General features: G+C 45.7%; 2 protein-coding genes across 9 annotated transcripts in view; one reads left to right on the top strand and one right to left on the bottom strand.

The window, feature by feature from the left end:
• Positions 1–16,485, bottom strand: part of METTL15 (methyltransferase 15, mitochondrial 12S rRNA N4-cytidine) — a 1,712,973-nt gene extending 1,696,488 nt beyond the window's left edge. For 3 of the 7 annotated variants that reach the window (XM_069623523.1, XM_069623520.1, XM_069623526.1), the window contains exon 1: positions 16,349–16,471. The gene's annotated coding sequence lies outside the window, so the exon portion shown is untranslated. Of the gene's footprint in view, positions 1–16,348 lie in introns of all 7 variants that reach the window. The other 4 variants (XM_069623524.1, XM_069623525.1, XM_069623522.1 and 1 more) reach the window with 2 other exon arrangements.
• Positions 16,486–16,587: 102 nt separating this feature from the next.
• KIF18A (kinesin family member 18A) overlaps positions 16,588–24,283 on the top strand; it is a 375,729-nt gene continuing 368,033 nt past the window's right edge. For both annotated transcript variants that reach the window (XM_069623518.1, XM_069623519.1), the window contains exon 1: positions 16,588–16,727. The gene's annotated coding sequence lies outside the window, so the exon portion shown is untranslated. The remainder of the gene's footprint in view (positions 16,728–24,283) is intronic.

The following is a 24,283-nucleotide window of genomic DNA, read 5'->3' as shown; positions in this document are numbered from 1 at the left end:
TACGCCTCCACCTTTGGATAGACGATCTTGTCTAGTGATGGAGTATCCAGGGGGAGTGCGAGTGCGAGCGCCGGGCCGGAAGCCTCGTGTAGCCATGTTTATGAGATCATAAGATCGAGATCATGGGTGGTTAGGAGGTCGTGGATGTCTAACGCGTGGGCATTGATGGACCTAGCGTTAATCATAGCGCATTTAAGATGGGGTTCAGTGGTGGCTGGAGGGGTTTCATGGGGAGAGTGAATGGGGTGGTGTGCACGGGTGCGCTATGGGAGTTGGAGGAATTGCAAACCACAGATTTTACACCGGGGGGCTCATTTTCAGTGGTGGTGGACACAAGTGGTAACACATTTGGCACAGTAGCATTCAAAATGGGGGTAGAAGAATTGCAAACCACAGATTTTACACTGGGGGCTCATTTTTAGTGGTGGTGGACACAAGTGGTAACACATTTGGCACAGTAGCATTCAAAAAGGGGGTAGAAGAATTGCAAACCACAGATTTTACACTGGGGGCTCATTTTCAGTGGTGGTGGAGACAAATGGTAACAGTTTGTTTGGGAGTGGCACCATTGTGGGTGTGGTAGAGTACTTTATTAGCCACCATATAGTCCGTATTCGTGGTAGCTGTAGGCTTTGGAGTAGGGCGGCAGAGTCTAGCCGTGATCACAAGTGGAGAGGGCGGCAAGGTGCGTGAGCCTAGCCGGGTATTTCGGGAGCTCGTGGGGAGGGTCTGGGAGTTGTGGCTGGCCTGTAACGTGCGGGTGCGTAATCTGAGGTGCCTGGTAGTAAAGCATGGGTATGAGCGAGGTGAGTTGTAGTTCTGCTTCTTACCTCCGAGATGCGGCATAGATTTGGGGCAGGCGGCAGAAGAGATGTGTGAGAACCTTTTCTGTAATATCTTAACAAAATTCTGTGCACAACTCTGGAGAACTACACTTCCGCAATCGGCACTGATATTAGGGACATATCTATGCATAACAGGTTTAATTGCCTTTCGTTTTTTTTAACTGGAAATTATTTTGAGGAGCTTTTGGCCCTCAGGTTGAGTTACACAGGTGGTTCATATCATAATACCCAAAACAAGATGGAGAAGACACGATTTTGCTATGTGCTATCATCTTGAATAAAGGTTGTATAACATCAAATAAAATAAAATATAAATAAAAATAATAAAAATCGCAACATAAAATCATAGGAATCGGGGGTAATATATAAGTTTGATACACATTCTTCTATTCCAAATGTAACCAGTAAAATTTCCACTTTCTTAAAATCTAGAACTCATGTAACAATTAATAATAAAAACACATTTATCAACCATGTGTAGGTGCACGAACAGAAACTCCAAACGAGTACAGGAAGTAAAGCTGGACAAAGAGGTCAATATACATAGGCCAGCAGACATTCTCACTCTTACATTTGGAGTTGCAGCATTGCAAACAAAACATACCAGTCCATGTGCTGGGATATTATGGACTGTAGTTAGTCAATTTAAGGCAGAGCAGAAGACATAGTTTAAAACGTTATTTTAGAGGAAAAGAAACCTCAACTGACCCTATAGCTAGGACGAGGTTGCCTACCTTCTAAGAAAATCATAAAATGGCGATCGACAGGAAGTCTCACATTAATTCTGTGCTCTATCCAAAAATGAGTTTATCCTATGCCAAGTAAGTTTCACTGACACTATACTTATGCTTCCCCCGCCCCCACCCACCGCCACTCAAGAGTTCTCAATGTCTTTGCTGGCTCTGGGTCAGTCCTTCTAGTTCAAAACAAAGAAAGATCTTTTTGATTTTCCTGGTGGCAACAATCTCTTTATTAAGTTCAAACAGCTCAACACCTATCCCGTCTCGAGGTGGATTCTCCTCTGTGTAACTTTCTGTTAAGGTGTGCGTCACGTGACCGCGGTGTACCTGTATTTCCAGGAGATGTTCGTATTGGAGAAGCCAGACTGGTTGAACAGGAAGCCGGAAGATGAAAAGGTGACGCAAGGAAGCAATCCCAACCCAGCCCTGATGATACAGGTGTGGATGGGGACCAACTCCTGACACTACGGAGACACTTCCCTGCGGATTTACGTAACGTCAAGACAGTGCAAGCACTGACAGGGAAGGTAGATGGAACTGAAGACAAGTCCAAAGAATCCAAAGAAGCTAGCTTGAAGATTGAAGAGGGGTTCTTCTGTATCCTTGGAGAGAAGTAGTTGGAACACAATGAGGAACCAGCTAGGAAGGCACAGTTCAGGTTGGTAAATCAAGGAGAACACCCAGGAGCTGGTATCCAGATGGAGCATGTAGGGCGTGGTGCTGAGAATCAGGCCAGGAGCTGGTTCCCTGATAAGACAAGCCAGGAAGAGGGGACTCAGACAACCTAAGGCAAGGGACCCCAAGGGATAGGGAGACCCAAGGGAGAAACTGGGACCCAAGGAGAGGCAGAACCCAAAGGGAGAAGACCCCAGAGAAATCAGGCAACCCGGACCCAAAAGGAGTCAGGATCAGGGGAAGGGGGAAAAAAATCAGGACCAGGAACGAGAAACCAATAAGGGAAACAAGGAAGGAACTGGAGAAGGCACAAGGCGAAGTGCAGCGGCGAGTCAGGAACGCGACTCGCTTCTGTACTCGGATGCTATTTAAAGCAAACGGCATGAAACCGAGGCTTGGAGCGCAGGCCGACCCACGCATTCGCCGCGGCCCTGCCGGAACAGGAACGAGGCTTGGCACACAAGCCAGTGCCGCCAACCGCAGTTGTCCGCGGCGTATGTGTACCCCCTCGATCGAAAATCGAAAGCATGTTCGTTCGTCAGGAAACACTCCTCCCGGCAAGCCGAAATCGGGAGTAAAGCTACCAGGCCCGGGGATGTCCTCTAGCAGCCATCCAGGTAGGTCCCCTAACACTTACAGACACTTCTGACCGGTTGGTCTGTAGTCACAACACTCAACATTGTTCACCTCTTTCAGCAATGTCTGTCGTCTTGGCGTACCTTCTTTTTCCCCCCGCTTACTCGAGTTGTGGGATTTCTTATCCTGTTGGGGACTCTGATGAATCCTGCAGAGTCATCACTAAACTGCAGCCAAAAGTCTCCTTCCATGTGGCCACATGTCATGAGGGAGGATATGGCTGTCAAGGGGAAGTGGTGACTCCTTTAGGAGAGACCCGATAATCTTCTTATGAGGATGAGATCCCCAAATATTTAATGGCATGCTCTCATTGTAAAAGTCCCTCCTACGAAAATACCCAAAGAACATGTTGTGAAAGTCATCTAATCAGAATAAGGTGCATACTTTAGGGGTTCAAGAATCAATTGCAACATCCTCTGATTCTGATTAAGTCATGATCATGTCTTAAATAGAGGTTCAAAACCAAATGTTAAAACACAAACCTTTTATCCCTAACTTTGACAATGCTAAATTTACAAACGCAATCCAAAATATTTGCACATCCACATTCCAAATACATTATGGACTTCAGGATCCACAATGCCATTGGTACTGTGATGAAGAAGAGGGGCCCGGAATTAGTAAGGATCAACAATGCCATTAAGGAGAATGTGCGGTCTAGCTGTTATAGACCTCAACACATGAGCTGGACATTTAAACTCAGGAATGAGTTGCAGCTGAAGGAAGGAGGAGAGAAGGAAGCTGAAGGAGTAGCTGAGGCAGACCTGAATGCTGGGTCGGTCGCAAAAGCAGACAGAAAATCACCAGCTGATGTCGACCCGAGATGTGAAGGCCGGTGGTGTGGCAGAGCAAGCGCATCGGGAAGCGGTAATGGGAAAAAGAGCCCTGCTGAGAGGGTACATGCTCCCCACCCAACAAGCAGCGCTTCAGTTCACCGCCAGAGCTGTGAGAGCTCCAGGAAGAGGCTGTGCACAACGCGGTGAGCCGCCCAGAAAGAAGATGGAAGGTTCACTGCAGCACCTACAAGGAAAACCGAGACACCAAAGAAGACCAGTGAGTTGGCCTAAAACTAAAGGTAACCCTTGGGGCGTTCCATATCGATCATTTAGCAGAAACGCCTACTTTTGAATACCGAACAAATAAAGCAACATAAGGGCACAATTCCCCTTATATGGGACACCGATTGGGGGAAACTTGTAACCCACATTGCCAACAGCCAGGAGGTAGTAAAGGAGTAGAAGGCCTCAAGGGTGAAATTCTCCTTATATGGGACCACCGACTGGGGAGAAACATATAACCCACATTGCCAACAGCCAAGAGGTTACAAAGGAGGACTAAGCCAACAAGAGCGCTACTCCCCTTATCTGGGACTCTATCTGGGAGAGACCTGTAAACCACATTACCAAGAGTGAAGAAACTATAAAGAGGCAGACATTGTTCAACCTTCCCCACAAGGTATACTGGTGTGGAGGATTTTGGAACAAATATTGCCACAAAGCACAAGTGTAGTTGCAGGAGTTTACATCCTGGCAGGCGAGTAAACCAAGAAAGGGACCAATAGTAGTTAGTCCTGGAAGGCAAGTGGACCAGGAAAGAAGATGTTGTTTTGTGGCAAAGTGCTGTAATGAAGAGTGTTAAGAGAAAGTTATTTGAAGAAAAAGATTTTAAAAAATGAACAAGTGTGGCATTAACAGAAGTAGTTGCTGTGTTATCCTAACAAAAGCATTCCTTTTGAAGAAGAAAGGTGATATGCTGATAATTGTTTTGATTTATGAACTTATGTTTTGAGAGAAAGACATTTTTGCTTTATCAAGAAGAATATTGGGAAAGACACCCATTGTTGTGATTTGTGGAACGAGTGTTTAAGAAAGACATTTACTTTAACAAGTGGAAAGTCACAATTTGAAGGAAATGATCTTTTGTATTGAACTGAACAGAACTCTGTTTAATCAGTACTTCTGCAAAGGTGTTGCTGCATTAATCCACGGGAAAGGGAATCCGGCCCTAGTTACAAGGAATACATAAAAAATCTACAGGTCTGAACTCTTATTTTATTGTGTTAAATTGAAGATAGTCAAATATTCCATGTGTCCCTTTTCTTGTATGTATTACTGTGAGGGTTCAGAGACTTTTTGGACACTTGGTCATCTTTCTTTAGTTTAGTTTGCGTGGTAAGGATGTCCTGGTTAGGATAGGGAAAGTTAGGTGTTTATTTCACCCTTTTTATTTAATAAAATGGCAAACCTTGAGCAAACTTTACCTTTGTGCCAGTCTTGCATTTCTGGCCCCTCAGAGGATTAACAAATCTGCAGAATCCGTCCCTTCTTCCCTAGGGGGAGCCACCACCTTTGAGGCTAGGGAGGTGAGCCTGTTAAGGAAACCCCTGTCTAGGGATTTGGCTAAGCAGGACCTCAATGGGAGAGACTCCCCTCCAGGGGACAATGACTCAATCGGGAACTCCCTTTCGCCAGATATTGACTGCCTACATGCGAGTCGGCAATATTGCTAATATGTGTACAGGGTTTGAAATTAAGATTCAATGAGCAGGAGCTAAAACCAGCTCCTGGGTGTCTGGATTAACCCAGTAGGCAGGGGCTACCATTGGAAACCAGAAGTAAATACCCAGTCCACCGCAAATCTCACTTCCACATGAGAGGCACACTTTGACTTTGTTGATCTTGTAGGATTCATTATGTGCCCTGAATCTTCTTTATACGCACGCTCAAATACTCAACGTTAATGTCACATATGCATGTTTGTAAGGCACAAACTGGCATAGAGAACCAAAATTAGCTCCTGGTAGTTGTTGGTTTTAAGCTAACTAGTCTCTCCTAGGCTAGAAGCAGCAACTAAATGGCTCCCAGCTCCTCTCAATTTCGAACCCTGCTGTATGTGCTTTCTCAAGGTAATGAACGTTATACCTGTTCGACAACCAGTGGTTAATGATACGTCCTCTCACATTACAGGAGCGAGAATAAAAAGGGCCAATGACCCTTGAGTGGAGGAGGAGAAACCACACAGACATGAGGCTTGAGTACGTCAGTCAGGGGTGGAGATGTGCTGCACAGCAAATCCGGCTGTGGCGCGGAGAGAGGCAACCAAAGCGAGAAGCCATCGTCCCGATATGGAGGCATACGGAGGCTGAGAAGCCAAGGCTAACCAAACCGAAACTTTCTTGGTGGCGCGACCGTGCCAACGAGGTGGTGGGCCCTGTGCCCGCGAACAAACGCCAAAACCAGGATCCATGGGAGGAGTGAATTCTCCACTCCAAATGAGAATGCAGAAGGGCGAGAGAACGCCACAACGAACGGAATCCGAAGATCGCTCGTATCCAGTCCAGATGATCGTCAGGCAGAGAGAAGCGCTGCCGAAGAGACACACCCTCTTTGGAGCAGACCCTACAACGCGGAATGTATGTGGGTTGCCCAAGTTGAGGGAGAACAGAGAGAGCCAAGTGAAGTACAGGGTCACAGGGGCCCTGAGAGAAAGAAAAAGGTTACCAGAGCCTGCGAAACTCGAGGAGGATAAACCTCCAGAAGGGTAACAAGAAACCCCAAGAGCTTAGAGAACCACAAGTAGAGGAGAAGGGTTACAGATACCCAGGAGAGCCTAGTGAAGTAGTAGACAAAGAAACCAAAGGGAGCCAGAGAGGCCCAATAAAGAAAGCAAAAAACAGACTTGAGGGGAGCCCAGAAGCACCCAAACCTTGAATCTAGTGGGGAGCGAGAAACACAAGTGGTGGAGAGGGATCTTCTGGCTTGCAACAAGACTTTGAACTGTTATGGGCCAGCCTGGGCTGGTGAGCTCTATACCTTTGCTTTTCTTACCCCCTCAAGGTGTCTAACTCCCAGTCCGACAAGCCTGCACAGCATTCCTCTGCATATCAGTCACTTCATCCCCCTCATGGATTTTTCAGATTCTTTGCCTGGTGTGTGCTCTGCCGTGGCCTCACCGGCCTCCACCCGACCTTGATAAAAGGTTGTGTACCTTTCTTCCAGCAGCAGCTCTCATCCAGGGCTTCATTGTTTCTGGCCAGCACAGTTCCACTACTCAGATCTGGCTTTGTTCTATGCAGTCAGGTTCACTCTGCAGTTTCTCCCATTCGGGATTAACGGCTTTGACTGCACATCGACCGGCTCTTCTGGCTTGGCTTCCTTCTGTGTTCTCCAGGTTCTTGGCCTTGCACCAAGTGCCTGCCTCCTACGGACTTCCTCGACTATCAACAACGTGACGATGTGATTCCTCTTCTCATTCTTGTGAGGGAGGGACTCCCTCTTCTGCGTGGTCGCGGAGGCCAGCGTTTCTTGCTCTCTGGCTGTTTGCTCTCCCGGTACTGAAATTCACTGTTCTTTATATTCCTCGAGGCAACCAAAAGGTGAGAGTACATTGGTTCCACTCGCCACAAAAAGGTGGCAACAAGAGTCCAAAACCAAGCCTTCCACTTTTAAAGGGCTCTGTACCTTACTATCCTGTTCAACCCCCATGTAGCCAATGGATACTTAGGACTGGGGAGTAATGGGTGTTGGAATAAAAACCTTACTTGGGCTTTCCTTATGATATGATATATTTTATTTGTATCGCGCTCGTACACAAGTGTTTCAGAGCGCGACTAGGCAAGGGAGGGGAACAAGGGAGAACACAGCACATCATAAAAACGATCTCATTAGGCCCAGTGACATTGAGAACGCGCAAGTGCATTGGAAAGGGAAAAGGGGAAAAAGCGCATGGAAGGGGGAGAGTGGAAAGTGCAGAAGCCGAGGAGTGCAGATAAATAAAATAAATAGAAAATTGAGGCAAACTGTGGTAGTGCAGCCAGCAAGTGGCAAGTGCTATGTTTAAGGCAGCAGACTGGGTAAGTCTGAATAAGTGTGGAAAAAGAAGAAAAATGGGGGGGGGGGCTGTATGGGTACAGATACAGTCCCCAGTGCAAGGGGTGGCCAGGAGGCAGTGCAGGAAGGTGGCAGGGTGAGCAGGTACCTGGGCCCAGGGGACAGAGGGTGGCCAGGTGCACAGTGCCTAGAGAGCAGATCAGCAGGGGAGAAGGCGAGTGAAGGCAGAAGCAAAGAGGAAGGTTTTGAGGTGCTTCCGGAACCAGAGATGGTTCTCCTCATGTTTTAGAGTAGCAGGGAGGCTGTTCCAGAGGGAGGCCCCAGCCAAAGATAGAGATCGACCCCCAGGGAGTTAGAGGTAGAGGAGCAAAGAGCTTGAGAGGGGAGGTATTTGCGGAGGGATAGCTGAAGGTGTGGGATACCACTTGCCCTGTCCCCTATGGAGGGTTTTGCATAGCAGTCTCACCTGCCTAGTCCCAAAGGGGGCAGCTACACCTTGGGGAGAAAGGCTGAATTCCCTGGAATGGTCACAGGATTTTTCAAAACAAATAACATTGTTTACTAATAAATTCCCACAAGTCCTCGATTTCTAGTTTACCTTCCAATCCAGCTATATTCCAGGAAGGGGATGGATTCAATGATAGAATATCTGTGGCTTCTGTATGGTTCCTAGAATTACATCCCATCCTAGATATTTCATTTTCTGTTTCTCACAGAACTGATCCATCAGTCAATATCCTCCAAATTAGATAGGGGCCGAAAACTGTTTTGCTATTCCAGATACACAGACTTGGAGCCTTTGGTATTGGTAGAGATGGCATGAGTCTTATGCATCTCAGAATACTTTCCTTTTTCCTTATGGCTAGAGGAAACATCAGGGGACCAAAAACATCCCACCCTTGCCGTTTTCCATTGCTAGGCTAGAATTAATCAAATAGTCAGCGAGGCAATCATTTTGAAAAGGGAATACAAATCACACCTTAAGGACTTTTGAAGTGGACCTAGCCATTCTGTTCCCTTATACTTTAAGGAAGTTGTGTCAGTGGATCAAAATTAATGTTGTCAGTTCTGGAACCATAGTTAGACCAACACACTAGGGTGCAGCTGCTGGGGGTAAATTCATCTTGGACTTGTATTTTGGAACGAGAAAGAAACTCGTTAGACTCTTCATCTTCTTATCAAGTTTATTCAGAGTAACATTTCCTTTAGTGACAGGGACCCCTTACGTTTAAGGCATGTTCATTACTATGACTTCCAATAAGACCGATCTATTTATAGCAACCAAAAACTCATCCTTATTACCAGACTCTACAGAACCCTTTACATGGTAACAGTTCCACTGCTAACAATGTTTCGGGCAGTTACTCAGACTTTGCATGTCAGGAAGAAGCCTCAGTAGGAGTTTAAGAAGCAATGAGCAGAAATAGACTTTGAACTTTACTAATTCTTTCCAGTAGAGATATTATCAAGGGGATGACAAGGTCTAAAGACTTAGCAATAGTATATTGAAGGGGTTTCTCATTAGTCATCATTACCATTGATGTTGTAGAAGATGTTAAATTGAACAGATTACACTAAAATATGGGTTTAAAGCATTTTAGCTGCTGTACCTTTGTTTGTACAAAAGAGCGGTCTCTTCTTTTCGAATGCATGTTCTCTTCCTTACTTAGAATTACTTAATGTAGATCAATTTTTTGGCTTTGCTGGCAAAATGTGTTTCTCTTTGTTTGGAACTTTAACAGAGGTTTTATGTGCAGCTGTGTCAATTTCCTTGCCGGACTTCACTGGGCTGGTTCAATTATGTCTAAATGCCAAGCCTATAAGCATATCGTCACTGTGAAGTTAATGTCTTTCACGAAACTCATTAAAAGATACATCGTGGGCTAGCACAACATCACACAAGCAATTTCCATCACATTATCCATCTTGGTTGAAGTATTATTGATGTTCAGTTCCACAGCATTAATCAGAGACTCATCCGCCCTCCCCCCATGCTCTTTTTAAATAACAGTCTAACGGTCCTAGGGTGCTCGGTATGGTATCAGCTTTTATCGTTAGCTTCTTTAGATCATGTCAGCTCATCATTGGCCTTGCGTTTGCCCATACTACAAGAAACACACACAACTAAGAAATAAAGTCATCAAAAGTTAAAAAACAGATTGAAAGTGGAAATTATGAGCCCCAAAATCCGAGTTAAGACCTATTATTTAAGGAATGATATGTGGTTGCTGCTAAAGGTTTACAATTAATGATGTTCCTATCAACACCAATTGCAAGAGCAAATGAACCATCTGGGAATGGAATAGTGTGTATAGATAAACAGGCAGCAAAAGAAGGCAACTGGAGCTCTTACCCAGATAAAGGATATGCTGAGGTCCGATATCAACAGAAAAACGGATCAAATAGACTACAACAGGATTTCAATAGAAAACGGACAGCCTGCTAGCCTAGGGTCCAGGAAACATATCCGAGATGTGAGGAACACCCAGTTTCCGCTAACTATAAGGGTGTATAGATCAGACTCGGACACAAGAGAGGCATGATTTTGGGTTAAGACTTTTATTAAAGGAAAAAGGGTTGGAAAAATACCTCTCTGTCCCTAAAAACTAAGAGGGGTTTCCCCTCCCTAAACTAAGAGGGGTTCCCTGCCTCTAAAGAAACTAATGAAAAATGCCAGGAAGTCTGAAAAAAATGTCAGTCCCTGTAAATTCATAAGAAAGCCTACTTCTGCCCTTAACACTAAGTTACTACTATAACTGTGCAAGGAATTATTAACTTCAAATGAACAGTGTTCTTGATGTTTTAAGTAAACAGAAAAGTCTCCATTTTCGATGGTAATAACAGGGTGCAAAATAATGTTCAAAAACAGCAAGTTCCAAAGCGAGGGTAACGCTCCTTATTATTCTTCCAAGACACTGGATAGTACACAAATAATTGTCTCTTGTATTCCCAGTCCTTCAATCCCCCTAACTTGGCATACTCCTCTACCAAGTATAGGTTTCACTTTATCAATTCCAGAGTCTTTGTTCCCCTAGTTTCCAATCCTTCAGGTGGGAGAGAGTTCCTGATTCGCAAAGGTTACCCTTATAAAATGTGTCTTCCACTGGGTCCTAGACCATGCTGGCTTTAGACTTTGGTTTCTGATATGGGTGCAGGTCCCAGAATCGCACAGGTTTGCTACCCCTTGTTCACTCTCCTGCCAAGTATGCAACACTCTTTCAATCTCTTTTGGGTCCTGGACACTCTTCTTACAACTCTTATGTTTACACGCGAACTGCCCCAGACCACCAACACGTTCTGATAAACAAGTGTACCTGTTCTCTCTCGTTTGACTGGTACCCACGTTTCCTCAGCTCTTGTGTTGCTTGTCGAGGTTCTGGCAGCTCCCTGGTGAATGGCGGGGTCTACAGCGGTTCCACAGGCGTCGCTTTCTCCATTTGCACGTCCTGCATTGCAAGCAGCTTGCGGGTGCCTGGGTCGTCCGGATGTAAATATTACCAACCACCCTGTCGGTCCTTCCTGCTCAGATCTCATCAGGTTTTCCTTACACTCACTTTGTGGTATCCTGTTTGGCTTCTCTCTGCCCACCTGGGGCAGTCATCCCGCTGTACCTCCTCAGAGGATCGCTCTTCCTGAGCTTCACAGCTCAGCTCCTTTTGAACTCGCGCAGTGGACAGCTTGTTCATTCAGGCACTTGACATCGTGAAAAAGACTAGACTGCTCACTTGGTTTCCTCGATGTGATCTTCGTCTCGTTTTCCCCTCTGAGGCAGGAATCACAGTATTCTCTAATAGGTCAAGGTTTTCAAGTACATTAGAGTTACTAACCTTGCAACAGAGTATATTGGTTCTGCCTACAAAGGATTTGGTATCTGAGAGGGTACTTGGTGTATTAAGGTGGAAGAATACTGTGTTCGCTGAGAACAATTGTCCCCAATTCCATAGGAGGTTCACCAACCCCAGGGGATTATTGCACTGTGGAAGCACTGCCCTCGCCCCATGGGAAAGGTCTCCCACTAGAGAAGAAGTGACTATATCCTCAGATATGTCACACAACCAAGACACAACCAGCAATAGTACTTCACATTGCCTCAGTAGGGCCAAAGCTGGGTAAATAAATGCTTCTCGCCCAGTGTAGGCATGACTGCCGGCTCCCACAGGGTCCTAGAGCCTCTACATAGTCCTTCAGCATGCAGTCTGTCAGAATGCAGGCTGCATTTGGCCATCCTACTCATTTTAGAGCAATTTCCATGACATCACCAGTACACAAGTCTGCACCTTAGGGGGGGTTCAACACCACCATTACTAAACTCTGGCTGCTAAGTTCCTTTGACGTATCCTGCAGGAGCACAAGGATGAGTACAGGCTAAAGTGCGTACTCAGCCCGCACACTTCTACAAAGAGTGCACCCAACCATAAAGGTAAAACAGGCAGAGTTAAAAGATGAACTGCCTTTGGTGGTACGTTGGCCCGAGGGAATGCTTTACTCTCAAGAGGCGTGTGAATGTGAAACAGTAGCAATTAAAATAGCGAAGTATAACCGTCCAAAATAAAGTAATGCCCAGTCAAGGTTCTATACAAATATAAATACTTTAGCTTAAGCTAAAAGGAGGGTTTGTGAAAATGCATTTACTTCAGGTTAGCCTTAAGCTATTCCCATTTTGTTGCATGCTCTCACTCCATCCTGTCAAATCTATTTGGAGCTGCAAGAAATCACCACACAGGAGTGCTGATTTTTGCTTATGCAAAGAAATTAGCTCATTGTTATTACAGCCTTGGCTTGCTCAAGCGTGATCAAAATGTTGTTGCCTGGTCTGTTCTTTTCTATTTGTACCAGGAAAGGGTTACCCTGAACAAATATGTAGGAACATGCTACTGCGCAAGTAACTGTTATACAAACAAAGATAATGTTGGTAGGAATGTTTTCCTTTCAGTACGAAGAGTCTGTTGTCTTGCAAGGTCAGACAGCTAGCACGTACAGAACATGGAACCACTCACAAAAATGGGTGAATGTATGTTTCACAGAAAACCCTCTCCGTAGCATGGAGCTGTAAACTGTCTATGACATCACACTCACAGCACAACTCATGTAAACTGGAGCGCATAAAAGGATGTCATTTTCTTTCTGTAAATTGATCACTTCTGCACAGTTATTGCTGGGTAGAACCAGAGTCTGCTTGAAGCGAATTAACTTGTATTGTTTACACTCATATCCGTGTCTGTAGTCTCTTATCTTGTTTGCAGTGCAGTTACCGGATTTTGGTTTTACACACAGCCCTGCAGATGTGCCGCTGCTTTGCTTCCCGCTCCGCAGCCTTCTGTCTCGTTCCCCCGTCTGCAGGTTTTTCTCGGATTGAAATGTCAGTATGTACGGTTTTCTTAAAGTCCAAAGGATTACCACAGTGTTTTTGTTCTGTTGCACACTTTTATCTACACCACAGTCCTCATCAACATTAGATGTCAAAGGTATCCTACAGGAGTTATGTACATGTGAAGGATAAAGTTTTGATTAAAATGTTTAACAGAAGTAGGTTTTAAGACCTTACAATTAAAGGGTACTGAATAATGACAGCAGACCATTAGAAACTGTGGGATTAGTGTTTCTTCTTCACAGTCAAGAGAAGAATAACCCTGTGTCTGAGCCTCACTCCCCCCACCCCCACCCTGACACCTATCCCCTCCCATGTGATCCACCCTCGGAATACCACCACCAGGGCCAGGATCAGATAGCGGCTGCCCTCCCTTGCTACATGGGAGGAGACTTTAGGCTGGGTATCAGTGATGAGTCTGCAGGATTCATCACAGGTGGCATGAAGTACAAGCGTACACGCACACGGGGTGGGCATTCAGATTCGAGGGGCATGCGCCACCGCAGGCCACTCCCTGGAAACGGCCATGGGTCCATGTCGATTTCAGGTCAACCTACAGGGACACCCATTTCTTGCTGATGGTTGGTCAGTGGTCCAGATACACAGAGGTGGAATTTTACTATCCACGGCCCTGCCGTATGTGCTGCTGGCAATGGAAAAGATTTTTGCATCCCATGCCCTACCTGAGGTTGTGTGCTCGGATAATGGTCCCCTTTTCCAGGGAGAAGGGTTTTTGATATTCATGCAACAATGTGGGGCTCACCATAGGAAGGTTTTACCAGTGTGGCAGAGAGTGAATGTATAGGCAGAATGCTTTATGAGAACATTGAATACAGTTATCAGAATTGCCATAGCCAGGGTTTGTGCCTAAAATGTACATTATACCAGTTCCAGAGGGAATACCTGAAGCCCCCCACGAAATGTTAGCCGAGGAGGAGGGCTTCCGTGCCCTTTAACAGTTAAAAGTATCAGGAACATGCTTCTGGGCGCATTTTGTTTCTTCCGAGGCAAATCTATCTGCTCGGCTCGGATGATCAAGCACTGCCCATTTCCCAGTCACAGCCCCGAGACACACTTGGGTGTGTCCCTGCAGCCAGTTCCGTAATGAACTCGACAACACTGTTCTCTTGTCATCAGCAGCATAGCCTTTCTTATGCATAATTGTGAATTTCCAACTGAAAGACCACCAGTCAACTTGCAAATCTGTGACAGTTAAAGAGCAACACAATAAAGCACCCTTTGACAATGAGTTCATACCCATAACATCTGATAGCTATATGCTAAAAAGTAAAGTTTGCTTTGATGTCCCTAGTTGAATGTTCTTAAAACCATACATAACACCACGCTGGAGGTATGTAACGAATCTCCAAACACGAGTTTACACAACTTATTTGTGTGCGTCTTAAAGCGCTGAAAATAAAGTGGGTAAATAGATATTTTGCCTTTTGCGTCTTATAGTTTTCCATTCGGGATGTGGAAAATAAAAGGTACACTGGTATTATTTTGGCCCAACATGCTGCTATAAGGATTTACATGTTGTTATGATGCTTTTCTATGCAATTTTTGTATTTTGCAAATAAACTCTAGAGGACAGTATTATTGTAGGTCTTGACACCCATTTGTTCCAAGTAAAGCTTGCAAGACGGTGGCCACGACCAAATTGCAGAGTGGGGTAAAACCCCTGCTTCGCTGTTTAACGTAATTGTGTGATACCAGGCAAATAATGTAATATCACCCTGAATGGAGTGCTTATAAGTGATTCGTTTACACCCTTACAATAGAACAGTTTTAATAAGTGTAGGAACAAATGTGTGTACCCTGGTGCTCATCTGCTAGTGGCTACATACTGTCACATAGAATTGCATTATTGCTGCACTGACCCTCCAGTCTCATAACACCCGATTTAACAGGAAGACATAGGGCCTCATTAAGGGTCTGGCAGTAACCGTGCCAGTGCAACCGGCAGGTAACTTCCCGGTAACACTGGGGATTACAACCCTGACGGTCCGGGAAGTCAGGCGCCAGCAAATTGTAAGTCCCCATTCCCATAGAGCCCTATCAGACTCTATGAGAATGGGGACCACGGAAGCACCGGCATTGTTGTTAAATGTGCTTCTGTGACACCTTGTCTACCGTGGCCGCTCTGCCTGCAGGGTCAGACCTGTCGGGAACAGCTGCTCAGGCTGGCAAACCCATAGTGTGTCGGTGTGGAAACAACAGCGCCGGTAAGTTACCGGTGCCATTGTTTCCGGACCGGCAAACTTATAATGAGGCCCATAGTCTGACCAGCCAGTCAGTGCACCAGAGATTCTAGTATAGCGGACTGTGGTAAAATGAACATTACATTTTCTCCCGTTGTTCCCAGCCAATGAAGTTGCTTGGGCCGTCCAGAGTACTGCCCCACACTCTTTCATCACACACCATCTGCCATTTTCTAGGACCTTCAGGATCTGCAAGAAGTGGGCATTTTCAGACTTAAAGGAGAGTAAACTGATTGTAACAATTAAGCCGCAATAGAAGTCTCATTACAGTGAGTAATGAAGTTGGATGCCCCTACACAAGTATGTTTGCCACTCCTCCACCGCCTCTGAAGTTAGCGCCTCTCCCAACATTTGAAAGGTTAGTCACTGCCTACATTTTTGCCTAGGTGCGCCCCTGGATGTGCGCACTTGCATTTTCTTAGGCAGAGGTGAGGGAAGCCTTTCCACGAAACTGGTGGTGTTAAAAGTTTTACTGTGTTTGTTCATTTGTTCAGACAAATGTATTTGAACAAACCCAGTAAAACTTTAAAGTTGCTCCTTTCAAGAAAGTCTTCCATTCTCTGCATTTTTTGCTTTAAAATATACTATTTGATAGTTGGTCCCCACAGCATACCATGGGTGGGGGGGGGGGGAATTGTAGAACAGTGGGGACGAGCCTCCGAGCTTCCCCCCACCCGACCTACTTTCTGATTTGGCCCATGCCATCACCACTTAGACCCGCCCACACCCGAAATGTAGGTTTTTTTGCGTCCCTGTGCTATGCTGCATTGGTCCGGATTGCTCACGCCGTAGTGTTTCGTTTTAAACTGGCCATCTAAAAGCATCCCTTTATACGCATTTCTAAAATTCCCCCCGCTTCCGGAATTTATAAAAAAAATAAAAACGATATACAAAGTCTGCCACATTGCGCTTCACAGAATACACTACTATGAAGTCTAAAGACTCCAAGCGTTGTGTGTTTTCTGAAATCCAGACACATGCGCTCTTTATTTACCTCCTCCTCTGTGTGCCTGCCGGCTGTCAATCTAGGAGACGATTACCGTCAAACATCAACAACCGTTTCCAGAATTTACAAGAAGTACCAACGCGAAAGGGACCCTTTTAATCTGCCTTAAGCGAGCTACCGATTGGAAGCGAGCGTGCAGTGCTCTTTCATCCAATTGTAACTCATCTTGGAGCTGATTGTCAAACGTATCCTCCAGTCCCAAACAGCCATTTTATCTTGGACGATGGAGTACGTAGTCGCTCTTCCGAACGTCAAGGCAGTGGACGCAGTGGCGTCATCCTAGTGTTGGACCAATGGGCGTCTTCGGCCCCTAATCGACTGTGTTTTGAATTAGTTGCCGGGAGCTGGATTTCGAGGCACTGAGAAGGTGAGTTGTGTAGCGAGATAGTGGCAAATGGGGCGTTGTTTGTATGATCCAAGTGTAAAGTGCGACATGTTCAACCATCACTCCGCCGCAGGCATAGCAGAGCAGGGTGCGTTTGGGCTGAGGTGGCCGGGCGTGGAGTTTTGCTTCGGCTGCTGTACACAGCCAGGGCAGGGTTCTTGTATTCTATGTTCAGTGTTGTTTAAAGGTGTGCAACAGCTAAGGTTTTGTTGAGTATAAAACTATATCAGCAGTGTGTAACAGGCTGATCTCTCAAGTGTACCATAATAGACTTGATCCACTAGTTGTTTTTTTGTGTTCTGGTGCTTATGTTTTTCCCAATGTGCAAATGCAAGCAAGAAATAAGTATTGGCAAATTGTGTCTTTTTCGTTGATGCGGGAAGAGTGTATAGCCATTATCATCACATCCCCAGCAGTGTCGGCAGCAGGTTTTGTTTGGTATAAGATTGGGCAAAGGTCTTTTCATGGAGCACCACTTTGCAGACGGAGCTTCCTGAGTTGTTGGCACAATGTACTCTCTCTGCAAATCTACGTTACGTGTAACTGGTTGGCAACAGCGCCTTGGGCTTAGGCGCTTGACAAATGTAAAATAAAGTAGCGGGCCACTTTGGATAAAGAAGCCCGTGGTGGAGGGGTGCCTCCGTCTCACCTGCTGCTGTCTGTATTGTGTGTGTGTGTGTGTGAGGTGAAAGAAAGTAGCCTCGCTGCTGCCAATGCAATTCCGATTCTGTGGGAATGATGCATCGGCTGAAGTGTAAAAATACACTCAAGGACAATGTTCCCCAAGCCGCGCTGGCATGGGGAATCTTGTATTTGAGTGCGTTTCAATCGGTGGGCTGGGGTACCCACTTTTCCCTGCTTACCGCTGCTTAAACCCCTACCATATCTAGACGCCTTTTCGTTTCTTGGGCCGGAGCGCATAACCACATAGGAACCCCATCTTTTCCCCTTTCTATAAAAACAAAATATATACCCATTGATGGCCTTTCCTTGACAGTGGAGACTGTGAATACCCCCAAGCAATGTGGCATGATGCAGGGCTGGTTAAGGCTCAACTGTCGTTTTATTGACCAGCTTCAGGGTTTAACACTTCTTAATTGAGGAAGCTGCTTACATGTTCTCATTACTCAGAGGTATTAAACTCAGTAGAGCAGGTCAGTGGGTTTAAAGTCCTGCTAAACGGGTTAATATGACCTGCAGGCCGTAGATTGTGATTTCAGTAAGGTACATTAATGTAACTCTTCCAATTCCAAAAGGATAGCTCAGCAGGACATTGTACCTGCTGTCAAAGTCTGGTTGTGACCCTCAAAACAGTTTTCAGTGTCATGTAGACTGCCAAAGTAGGTACTTGTCCGCTGCAAAGATAACCCGCAGGTCACCAATTTGAATCACTGTTGCATGCTTGATGAAGTAAGAGTGGTTGTGGAGCGTGAGATGTGATGTATGTATGAGTTGGACTAAGTGCTAGAATGAGAATGCAGGGTGTCACTGAGAGAATGACAGTTGGAGGAGGCTGAGTGAGAAGAGGACACTTTGCTGGTGGGCTGAAGTACGAAAACAAAACAGGCAATTTGTGCCGAATGTTGGTGGACAGACTGATTTGGAAGCGGCGCGCGTTTTGAGGAATTGTGTATCTTGCAAGTTAAGCGAGAAAAGTTTGGTGACGAGAGAGTCCCATTACTTTGTCTGTTCCCCGAATGCCATGGGAGAAGGTTGGTATGGACATTGTGGGCCCAATTCGGAATAAGGGTGTGCAAAAGTATTGCATTGTTTTAATTGATACATCGTCAAAATGGGTGCAAGTGAGAATCACTAGAAGCGTCCCCACTAAGGATGTCATAAGGTTCATGGAATTTGTATTTTAATGGTAAGTATATCCAAGTGAAATCATCAGTGATAATGGCTTTCAAGTCTAAAGAGTCGTGCCAGTACTTTGTGGAGAATGGGGTAGAACAGACATTTACGTAAATGTGTCACCCCCAGGCCAATGGTGTGGCTGAAGGTTCACCAAGGTTATAAAGGATTGCATAAGGTGGGCATGGGTACGTGGTGAAGACTGGGGAGAGTAGGATTGAAGAACATAGTTTCTCATCACATGGGGCGACAGGTGTATCCCCCTTTGAGTTGAGTAGGGGGAGGAATGTCAATTGTAAGTTGTGCCCCCAAGAAAGCAAGATGGTCTTGGGAATGTGTGCAGAGAGCTAGGTCGCACAACTGAAAGAGACAAATGACCAACAAGAAGAATTTTGACAAAAGGAAGGCAGTCAAAGGAAGTCATTTACAAACTGTTGATCTGGTGAAGTTGCCAATCCCTTTGAGACCGGGACCAATGAAGTGGTCAAAGCCGTGCAGAGTGAAGAATGTTTTACACATTGCTGCTATGCCAGAGGATGGTAGGACTTGGAATGTTGGGAGAGTGCTGAAGGTTAAGGATCATGATGTACCTGGTCTTGGGGATGTGTGTGTGAGGAAAAACATCGCACAAAGGACGTCTGGAAGGAAGAGAAGGTGTCTGAGAGGTTTAAGGACTAGGTGGTGGGAAGTGTGATAAGTATGGGTAGTAGTTCAAAAAAAGAAAATGTGTTTGTTTCATTATTTTATTTCTCTTTTTAAAAACAACCCTCCCTGCCGTATTTGTTAAGTGTTAAGGGGGGGGTGTAGTATGCTTGATGAAGTGAGTGAGTATGGATGAGTGGAATGTATGAGTTGGAGTGAGTGCTAGAATGAGAATGCATGGTATCTCTGAGAGAATGACAGTTGTAGGAGGCTGAGTGAGAAGAGGACGCTCTGCTGGTGGGCTGTATTACTGAGACATAATAAACCATTTGTCTTACCTGCTAACTGCCTGTGTCTGGTACTTCAATCACAATAGCCATCTCACTCCTTCTTCCATTGTGATTTGGGCACCTATGTGTACACAGCTATACTGTCATGCAAGCATCATTATAATAAGAGAGAGCAAAGTATTTTAGTATACCTTCATTTCCCATCACCAAGAGAACATTTGTAGCCCTGAAAATACAGCAAGGTAATTAGCATTCCCAGCAATTACCCGTTCATCACATCCAAAAAGTGAACCCGCTCCGGTGTATGAGACACACCCCAAGATCATTTAGACAAACGGGAAATTCTGTCTCAACAGAAAGGGGGAGCACTATAGAATTGTGCTGCTTTTTTCTGCAGTAGCATGTCACTTAGCACTAAGTTAAGTGTCAGTATGTGTTTCACTGTTCTGCTGGGCATTCACTTGAAACGAAGCTCTGCAACTTTTGGATCTCAAGATGTTTTTTGGGCTACAATTCCCATCAGCCCTACCCAGCATAGTGAGAAATCTTGGGAGAGCGACAGGTTTCAGACCCTGACTTAAAACTTCATAAATTCAGACGTTGACCCCCTCCACCCCCTTAGTGACTGTCGGAGCCTGCTGACCAGGATACGGATGAGTTCCAGCCTTCTCTTCAAAGGATGATAAACCAATAAAGGTATCCAGGTATTTTGCCTTCCCGTTTTCTCAGTAATTTAAAGATGTCTTTTTAACTTAAGGGGTTCTCCTCAGCACTCAAAGCACATTGGCCTTCCAGTCTTTTTTTATCTTGGAATGCACAGAATTCATTCTTACTTCATACACATTTTGAAATGGACTTGTCCCGGGTATCTTTATTATCGCAATTAAAGATGATCATAATAAAAGACAGAAATACATCACCATTAGTGTTTTTCTAACATTCTTTATCCCTGCCAAGCCTTCATTGGGAATCACCAGAGTAGGAGCGAGAATCCTTCGGGGAATAGGCTAACAGAAACACATCTGCTTCAATCAGTCCAGCCAGAGTTCAAAGTAAGGTGATGTGCTCTTGCCCTGCCTGTCTGATGTCTTTCCCTCCAAATTTAAACCAGTATTTTTCCAGAGATGTTTACCGTCGTCGGTAGAATCCCACAGCTGCGTGGCCGTTGCAGCTATGGGACTCCACTGAATTTGCAAATAATCTCCAGATTCTCACGAGAAGCCAACAGACCTTGCTCTCGGCTACTGAAAGAATGCAAACAAGCTCCATCTGAACGAATAAACAAACACAACCACAGTGTGCTCAGAAGTGAAATTCTCTTCAAGCTTGAAGCCAAAGTTTCATATGTGTTCACAGAATGCATTTTACTTAGACTCCATCTTGGAATCAAAGGTTACAATTTTGAAATGCTTTACATTCCACCCCTGGACATTTAATTTCCGTAGCGCAATGGCACTAAATTAGATTTTTTAAATCTACAAAGCATTATAGCTAAACTAGAAATACATTGTGCACAAGAACACCAAAATAACAAAAGTGCAAGCAAGGGCATAACTTAGGGTCTTAACAATATTTGGGAGCCATGTAACTAGCCAATTCCACCAATTACCTGAATGATGAACAGTATCCTCTTTGGTCAACTCCTTCAATTTGTTAATATGATTTTGCTCAAATTGAAACAACACATCCCTTCAAATGAATTGTACCCTAAATGATGCTTTTGCTTTATCAGTAAATAATCACTAGTAGCTCTATTTTGCAAAACAGTTTTTCTCATACATTTCATTGTTGACACTGGTGCATGTGCTTGGGGCACGTGCACATATTCTCTTTTCGAATACAGTTTGTTTGATTTTTTTTTTTAATGACCATAAATTGTTGACACTTGCCAACCTCCTTTGGCTGACCAGTCATGTTGATGCAAATGTGTCCCGTGGCAATGTTGTAAGTGTAGAGTTTGTCATGTTTTTCCATTTTGTCTCCTGGCAAAATTGAAAATAACTGTAGACTGAAAAAGTTTGACTAACATCATTGTCCTCGACTGTAAGATGAATTAAAGCTGTGTTTGGTAAAATATTTCCATATATTCTGTGTTTGAGTAAATTTCATTTGCGTAATTCTTATTTCCTTTATAATCTGTTTCTTTGTGCCTGCTGGGACTGGTGTTTTGTCATTGTCCTCACTTGATTTATGAATTGCAATCTCTGTTTTTCTCACTTGCACATTGTTCCTTTGTACAACTGTGGCATTTTAGATTGGTTTCTCCATTTAAAAAAGTGTTTTTGTTGATTCTTCCAAATGGAGACCATTGATACTTGTGATTAGGCCAGTATGGTACATCTAGTACAGAAACTGGCATAATTGTTCTCTTAAATAACACTTTTCAGCAGTTCCATGACCAGAACTACTTGGTCTCTGCCTACAGTAATTATCTCTGTGGGTACAGGTGGGTCACTAGGCTTCTCTACCCACACTCTTACACCTTGTACCATTTGGTCTGATGAACCAAACCACACTCCTTTCCCTCTGAAAGTCAATACAGTAGGGGGCTCTCACTTTTTGATCATAGACAGTTTGGCAGGCAGGACAATCAATTGGGCTATCAAATCGCCTACATGGATAGGCACAATCTGATTTCCACTGTTCATCAAAATAACTTTACTCTCTCCTTGATAGTCAGAATCTATCAGTCCTCCCAACACTTGAATGCCTTTCAATGCCAATCCAGATCTAGTGGCAATAGATCCCATATGCTCTGAGGGAATTTGTACTCCAATCCCTGTCTCAATGACTACTCTAGCTCTGAGTTTCAGTCTGATTACGTGCTGAGCGTGCAAATTCTGGAGTTGCTCGATAAGGAGCTAAAGCGCATGGTGTCGGTTCCCTTTACATCAGTGTCTCTGTAGATAACTGAGGTTGCATCTGTACAGAAGGCGTCAAAAGGCCTGTTTAAAGCTCAAGATGTCCGCCGTGGAGTGAACATGCACTCCTAGTAGCTCCCGGCCATACGTCTATTAAGGAGTACAATATAGCCTCTGAAACAACTGCGTGAAGCAGCTGGGTCGAAAGCACAAGAATCAGAACAATATATGCTCGACCCGAGGATAAGGGGGTGAAGCGGTATGAAGGAAACAACCGGTGGACAGAATGAAGCCATTGAGTCCCCGTGGCACAGCAGTCCACCCGCTGCCTTACGCGGAACCTGGGGAGCGAACACCCCGCCATAAGAGGCCAGTGAAAGAAGGGCTGGCAAAGACTACCCTGCGGAATCGAGCAAAGAGGGATTTAACAAGGACAGTGGAGCGGCGCAGCTGATGGAGCTGGAGACTGCGTTCATATGTGCAGACAGGAGGGACGAGGGAGAGTGATACATGGATGACCAGATCGACTAGTGGAGCGGACCACCAAGGAACACACTGGGGGAGCCCCAGCACGGTGGACAAGTGGTGAAACAGAACGCACCATTAGATGCCCCCGGGCAGGACACTAGAAAGGCGCTGCAAGGGTTTCATCGCCCCACACAGGGAAACAACGTACCGCGTTGGGGAGAGAGAGGATGCGGTATCAGCGGCATCCAGCAGCTGGACATTGGAGAGCCACCCCATCTGAAGAAAAGCTTCGCCCACGGAGCAAGCCGCAGGTGAGCAGAGGGGCACACAGCTACGGCCATAGCTGACAGGCGCTGGGTCAGACAAGGTACCTCAGCCCCCTTGGCGCCCATATAGATATAACGGACTGGCAAGAAGGCCGTCAACTAGCAACTTGAGGATTCCGTTCGACCCCGCTCATCCGCGCAGCGAGGTCCCAAAGAGAGGTGAGGGCCCCTGCACACAGACTTGGTACAGCCAGGGGAAGACAGTCCGAGGGCGAAGGACGCTTGCTTCATGGGGGTGGAGAAACTAAAAGTGAAGGGCCAGCTGAGGGGGCACTACGGAGTCCGGCCCAGCGAAGGGCCACGCACCAATCAAGGCCCAAAGCACTCCGCAAAGTAAAAACCCTCGGCGGCAACAGAGCTGTAAATCCCAGAGGTGGGAGGAAGAGCACCCCACCCCACAATCAAAGACTCTTAAACAGGGCACTGAGCATCAATAAAGAATAGGAAAGCAGTTGCATACCCACACTACGGAGGCCCACGGAGAAAGGAGGACCCCCTCAAGCAGGCCCGAGTCCCAGAAGAATAAAGGTAGGCTCTCCAAAAAAAGGAGAGGGGGCAAAGTGACAGGAGGCACCACTACTGGAGGTAGAGGGTCCCGAGCCCAGTGGCAAACAAGCGGGCCCTGCCGGGAGAAGGACCAGCAAAGAGCAACCCGATTGAAGATCAGGGAGGCACCCTACACCACGGCTGACGACAGCAACGAGGAGAGCCTAACTAGGAACCACTGAAGGACGGAATAAACCACAGTGCCGCCAACCTTCCTAGAACCAACAGAGAAGATGGGGAGGAACTGGTCGATTCCGATGTAGTGCGGAAACAGAGGGCGCACCACAAGCGGCTCTAAGAAAGCGGGAGAGCCCACCTGCAGATGCCAGGCCCGAAAAGGCAGACAGGGTCAAGGTCTTCTGCCCCCCAAGAAAGGTAATAAGAAGGCCCACCTGGAGAGAGTCTGGCAGAAGGTGGATGGGGAACAAGGAGAGCCTGGGCTGGGACGCGTTAAAGATATCCGGGAACCCGAGGCGATGGCCCTAAACAAGGAAGATCTGCAAAAGTGCCTCCATGGGATGGAGGAGAGGTTGACGTCTTCATTCATGCAA

Source organism: Ambystoma mexicanum, chromosome 11, assembly GCF_040938575.1.
Source record: "Ambystoma mexicanum isolate Mex_15411 chromosome 11, UKY_AmexF1_1, whole genome shotgun sequence".
In the NCBI taxonomy this organism is placed as follows: Eukaryota; Metazoa; Chordata; class Amphibia; order Caudata; family Ambystomatidae; genus Ambystoma; species Ambystoma mexicanum.
This window is presented reverse-complemented; position numbering and strand designations above follow the sequence as displayed.